Genomic DNA, 6,236 nt, shown 5'->3' on the forward strand with positions numbered 1-6,236 from the left:
CAGGTCGCGGATTATTTCAGTTTGTGCGGATGCCATACGGGCTTACCGGAGCCCCGGCCACCTTTCAGCGGTTAATAGACAAATTAATTACTCCCGAGATGGAGCCGCATGCCTTCGCGTATCTCGACGACATTATTGTAGTGACCACCGATTTTCGTTCGCACTTAAAATGGCTATCCCGCGTTATCGAACGGATAGTGTTGGCCGGGCTTACCATCAACCCGGAAAAGTGTGAGTTTTGTCGTAGCGAAGTCCGGTACCTCGGGTTCAAGGTGAACCAGGACGGCCTACAAGTCGATGCCGACAAGACGGAACCTATCTTAGCGTATCCCGCGCCGAAAAACCTGCGGCAATTGAGGCGATTTTTGGGTATGGCGTCGTGGTATCGAAAATTCATCCCCGAGTTCGCGAGCGTGGCGGAACCCCTTACCCGGCTATTGCGTAAGGATAAGAGATGGGACTGGGGTAGCGAACAGAAAACCGCGTTCAAACGCATAAAAGCCGCGTTAACGTCGGCTCTGGTTTTAACGTGTCCCGATTTTGAGCACGAGTTCGTATTACAGACCGATGCGAGTAGCTTTGGCATTGGCGCAGTCTTGACACAGACTATTGGCGGTATTGAGCGTGTGATCGCGTACGCGAGCCGGACTATGTCGGATGCGGAACGGAAGTATTCCACAACCGAACAGGAATGTCTCGCGGTGATTTGGGCCGTTAAAAAGTTTAGAGCATACCTAGAAGGATATCACTTCACGGTGATAACCGACCACGCGAGTTTAAAGTGGTTGCGGGAATTACGAAATCCGACGGGTCGGTTAGCTAGGTGGGCGCTCGACTTACTCGAGTATGATTGCGAGATTAGACACCGAAAAGGGGCGATGCACCATGTGCCCGATGCACTATCGCGGATGTACGAGGGCGAAAACGAGGGAACGGAGCAGCTAGCCGCCCTCGACGTGGCTGGAGACGGCAGACCAGGGACGGAGCGTAAGGCCGTCTGGGATGTCGTCGTCGACCCCTGGTACCAGCATCGCGTAAAGGACGTCCTGGACTACCCACACAAGTTCCGAACTTGGTCGGTGGTCGAGGGGCGTCTATACCATTTCCGGGCGGACCCCTTAGTCGAGCCAATACTAGCGGACTTGGCGCCGTGGAAATTGGTGCTCCCGAGGGAGCAGCGATCGCGGATTTTTGCGGAAGTCCACGAGGACCCCCAGGCAGGGCATCTTGGCGTCGAAAAGACCTACGCGCGAGCGAGGGCCGACTACTACTGGCCCGGGATGTATCGCGATATAGTTTTGATGGTCCGAGCGTGCGAGCGTTGCCAGGAGTGCAAGGTACAACAGGTGCCACCAGCGGGCCTCATGGGTCGACGGGTCGTCGACACGCCCTGGACTGTGGTTGCGGCGGACGTCATGGGTCCCTTTCCCCGAAGTCGCGCCGGGTTCGAGTATTTGTTGGTTTTTGAAGATCTGTTTACCCGGTGGGTGGAGGTAGCGCCGTTGCGAAAATCAAACGCGAAAAACATCCTTGCCGCGCTGGAAGATCTCGTGCTGTCCCGATGGGGTACCCCGGAGGTGCTCCTGACGGATAACGGCACGGAATTCGCGAATAAGGCCGTCAACGAACTGTGCGCTGCGTACCATATTACACACGCGAAAGTACCGCCGTACCACGCGCAAGCTAACCCCGTGGAGAGGGTGAATCGCGTATTAAAAACCATGATCGTGGCCTACATCGAGGCAGATCACCGGGATTGGGATGTGCACCTTCACGAATTTCGATTTGCGTATAATACCGCTGTGCATAGCTCACTGAGAGTCAGTCCCGCGTTTTTAAACTTGGGTCGCGATCCCAAACCACGGATGCAGTTGCGACGACTCGCGGAAGGTCCCGCGGAAATCCCCGTTCCCCGTCCCGAAGTATGGGGGGACCGAATGGCGAAATTAGGTGAGCTGCGTGACTTAGTGACTAAACATCTCGAGGAGGCCCACGAGCGACAGGCACGCTATTATAACCAAGGGCACCGGGATATCCGTTTCGAAGTAGGGGAATGGGTATGGAAGCGAAACCGAGTTCTGTCCTCGGCCACCCAACAGGTCGCTGCGAAGCTAGCCCCCAAGTTTGCCGGTCCATTTCGCGTTGCGCAGGTAATCTCGCCCGTCGTCTATGAATTAGAGGATAGCGAAGGAGGGGATCGCGGTCGACACCACATCAAGGATTTGAAGCGGTACGTGGAGTCTGAGGCAAGTGCGCATAGAAACGGGGAAGAACCGTGAGGGGGAATTAGGCTTCTCGGGGAGAGGAAAGGGGTAACAGACGATAACTATGATCCTGACTGACTCTTCCCCTTAGTGGACGGAAGGATCGCGAGGACGGAGGACGACATCCGGGCAATAAGGGACCGTCTAGTCTTGGCGAAGGTCCCTCTCCCCCCGGCGACCATCAGCTGGGGGAGAGCCGCCCCAGCAGGCCCCGAGTGGCGACAGTGGCTGCCAGCGGGCGGCTGCTGGAATTGCTGGCGGGGTTACCATCCCTACCATGACTGCCCTTGGGTACTCGGGCTATTCTGCAGACGGTGCGGATGGCCCGGGTACCCGAAGACGAGGTGCCCCGCCTGCCACAACCAGGCAAGCCGCCCCAGTAGGGGGGGCGTTCGCGAGGGGACCGGGCCAGCAGCCAGCCTTCCCTCCCTAATGCGAGGGAGATTTTCCCCCCCCCCGGGGTACTCCTCCAGGGCAGCCCCAACGTCCCCGATAGCGAGGGAAGCCACCCCCCATACCCCCGTTGCGAGGGGAGTAGAGGACACTAGCGAGGAGGCCGAGATGCTCCGTCGGCGGATCGTGGCATCCGCAACCGGCCGGGGCCGGGATAGAGGCCGGCCGGGGCGGCGTGGCTAGGCCAACCGCCACCAGTTTTTTTTCTTTCTTTTTCTTTCTTTCTTCTTTTTCTCCTTGTAATCTTTCTTTCTTTTTTTTTATATATAATAAACTCTTAGTCATGGACTATAAATGGCGTCCGCTTTCTTTCGTAGATCCCAGGTGGCGGGTTTTGAGAAAAATTTCAGATCCAGTGGCGAAGTAGAAAGCTCCCCTAGACAACCATGGCGTGAGGAAGGGGATCAGTCGAACTCGCGAAGAATCCCAGAGGACACGGGAGTGGGCATCTGGCCACACGGGAGAAAAATTTTTTTTTTTTTTTTGTTTGCTTTTTTTTTGTTGTTTTATCGTCCTCTTGGGAGGGGATTCTCGGTGAGTACCGCGCAATAGCGTGGGAGTACTTCGAGCTTGCGGTCACCTCGCGAAGTTCGGCTCGCGGGATGCAGCGCTGGCGCTCTGGCACCCCTCGATCCGTTTAGGGGGGGGGGGAGTTGTAACGTGGCAGTTCGGCTAGGCCTGCCCGTTACAAGAGACTCCCTGAACCCTGGGCGAGATCCCGGAATCGGGGTCTAGAAAATCGAGTCGCGGAATAATCTCAGAGAGCGCCAGAACTGGAGTCACGCACCCGAGCTTCGACAGGGACGAAATAGAGCATTGCGACCCAGATATTTCAGGCTTTTGTTTTTATTTTTTTTTCGAGTGCACCGGCTACCCTCCAGTGACCAACTCCGACACCGAACATCTTTCGAGGCAAGGCGAAACCACGACGATCTCGCGGAAAGGATACCGAGGCTGCGGAGGGGGAGATAACGCAGATCCCTGCAGCGCGGGAATCCAAGGCGGAAGCGATTCCCGCTGGCGGCCGGCGCGTCGCAGCCTCCCCGCTCACCCCGCCGACACCCGACCGAGGCAACCGCGAGGGACCAGCTAGCCACGAGGGAGCACCACCCCGCCCAACCCCAGGACCGCGTAGAGCCGCGCGGAAGACGACATCGCGATCTAGCGTTAAGTTCTGCGCCCCGTCGCGACGACAGGTGCGCGTCAAGTTGCGCAATCTCCGAAATCGATGACAGATCGATTGTTGCGCATTCTTAGGGGGATGACGTCATGAAGAACGAGACCGGCGTGGCGGCCGATCAACCATGAGTGATCACTCGAGTTCTGGCGACTAACTAAGACGGTAGTCACGTGTCGAAGTTGCGTTAGGTCAAGTTTTTGGGTTATCTTTGTTATTCGGAAGTAGTGATCGCGAGGAACGATGAACAACTATCGTCACGAGGGAGTAGGCGAGTTCGTCCGCTGGATGTGGAGCGGTACGCGCTGCTAATATTCTTGCGAGAGAATTTCGAGAGACATCAACTAAAGGCTTGCCGAGGAACGGATAGCTATCGAAGACTTGAGTTAGCGAGAGTACTCGAAATTCTCTAGCCGATAAATCCGCTGGGTGACCGTAGCCTGAGTAGCGCGTAATAAAGTAGAGCCAATTTCGAGTGATCGAGAAGGTCGAGTCGAGCCACGTGTTGAGCCGAGGCACTATTGTCTCGGATTTGAGTGTAACCAAATTCCGTTACACGGGGTCACGTCAAATCAGTACGGAAAAAAAATCGTTTCTCGTGTAGGTCGCGAGCCGTCGAAAGGAAAGCGTTCGAATTCGCGAACCGCGTCCGGACGTCACGGGGAAAGTTGAGCTCGGGTGCGTTTTGATAAGAATTTTCTTTTGTAGAGGACAGTCGCGGGTAACGCGACGAGCCCCTTTTTCGTTTGGACTTTTGCATAAGTGGTTAGTGATACGGTGGCGATTAACGCCCGTAGGCATAAGTAATTTTGTCAGATTTATTGTCGATCGCGGTCAGCGTGTCGGTCTGGATTTCGGTTCCGTTTTCGTCAAGGAGTTTATTATTAAGTTGGCGCCATTCCGTAGACGACGATCGCAGGCAGCGCGTCGGGTCCAATTTTTTTCTGGTTTTTGTACGTTGGCGGTTATTATTAGGACAGCGACAAGCGCACGCAGGCCGTGGAGGTCTTCTAGACGTATTCAATTTTTTTTTTATTCCCTTCTTTTATTTTGTATTATCGCTGGCTGGAAATATATCATTTTAATTTTATTATTGCTTTGTGAAATAACGTGTTGGCGTACGTGTGTCGTATTTCTTTCTACCCTAAAATTACCCCTCCCCTCGCCGCGGTACTGAGCTGCCGAGTATATGGTCGCGGTATATCGCATTACCGATTTCGAGGCGTGTTGATCACGCCAGGCGCCCAACAAATTTCGCGATATTGTGTTAGGTCCAGGATAACTCGCGGACGCCGATTTATTGTGCACGCGGTAAGTTCTCGGTCATTTTCTCCGAGTGACCGAGGAGCGGGGAAAATCCACGTCACAACCTTTAATTTTTGGTAACTTACTGTTCGGCTTGTGTATAGGACGAGCTGATCCGGACTGTTGTACTGCCTGATTGTTGAATGTAGTCTGAGCGAAAACCTTCACTTTGACCATAAAGCGTAGAAGCTCTATGCGATGCTGAAGGCATTCATCACCTTCGTGAAACCAGTCAGGATACAATCCGGCCGTATCTGTAATAATATCATCTATAAGATTGATCAAAAGACCTTCGCAAGCCCAGTGCGTCTTCCACAATCGATAAAAAGCTTCGAGTTTCGATCTGACGATGCTTTCGAACTTGTCTGTGGGCCGGCTCAGATATGACACCGATGGCGCATCAGCGTCAGCATGTTCATATTCCCGAAGGTCAGTATACACCTCATTCGGCGATGACGCTTCCATCGGAGTTTTAACGGTTTCAAAACGACATCGATCGCACGGAAATTTGCGCAGGTTGCGCTGAGCTACGTAACCAGCAAAATAATTGATTTGTGAATATAGAAAGTGTTCTTCCTCTTCGAGACACAACTTTTAAGAATGTTTGTAAGTGTGTTTACATTTTGGAATCTTACGCTTCTTGATGCGAAGCTCGTAAGACAGTCAATGACCGTCTAATATTGAAATGCGGATATGCATCATCAATATTAATATTAATCACGAGGCAATTTTCATTGTTGAAACGTATAATTTTTGAAAAACTGGTAATTCGAAAAATTAACGACGGAGCAAGGAATCGAACCTGGTATCTAGCGATGCTTTACCGGAGCCTTACTCCACTAGACCACCTAGCCGCCCTGACTCTGATGTCGTTAATTCCTCTCATCACCAGTAAGTTCAAATTTGTTTTCTTGTGCTGTAATAGTATGTGTGAATATAGAAAGTGTTCTTCCTCTTCGAGACACAACTTGTAAGAATGTCTGTAAGTGTGTTTACATTTTGGAATCTCACGCTTCTTGATGCGAATTGACTGTCTT

Source organism: Neodiprion virginianus, chromosome 3 (genome assembly GCF_021901495.1).
Source record: "Neodiprion virginianus isolate iyNeoVirg1 chromosome 3, iyNeoVirg1.1, whole genome shotgun sequence".
NCBI classification, from domain to species: Eukaryota; Metazoa; Arthropoda; class Insecta; order Hymenoptera; family Diprionidae; genus Neodiprion; species Neodiprion virginianus.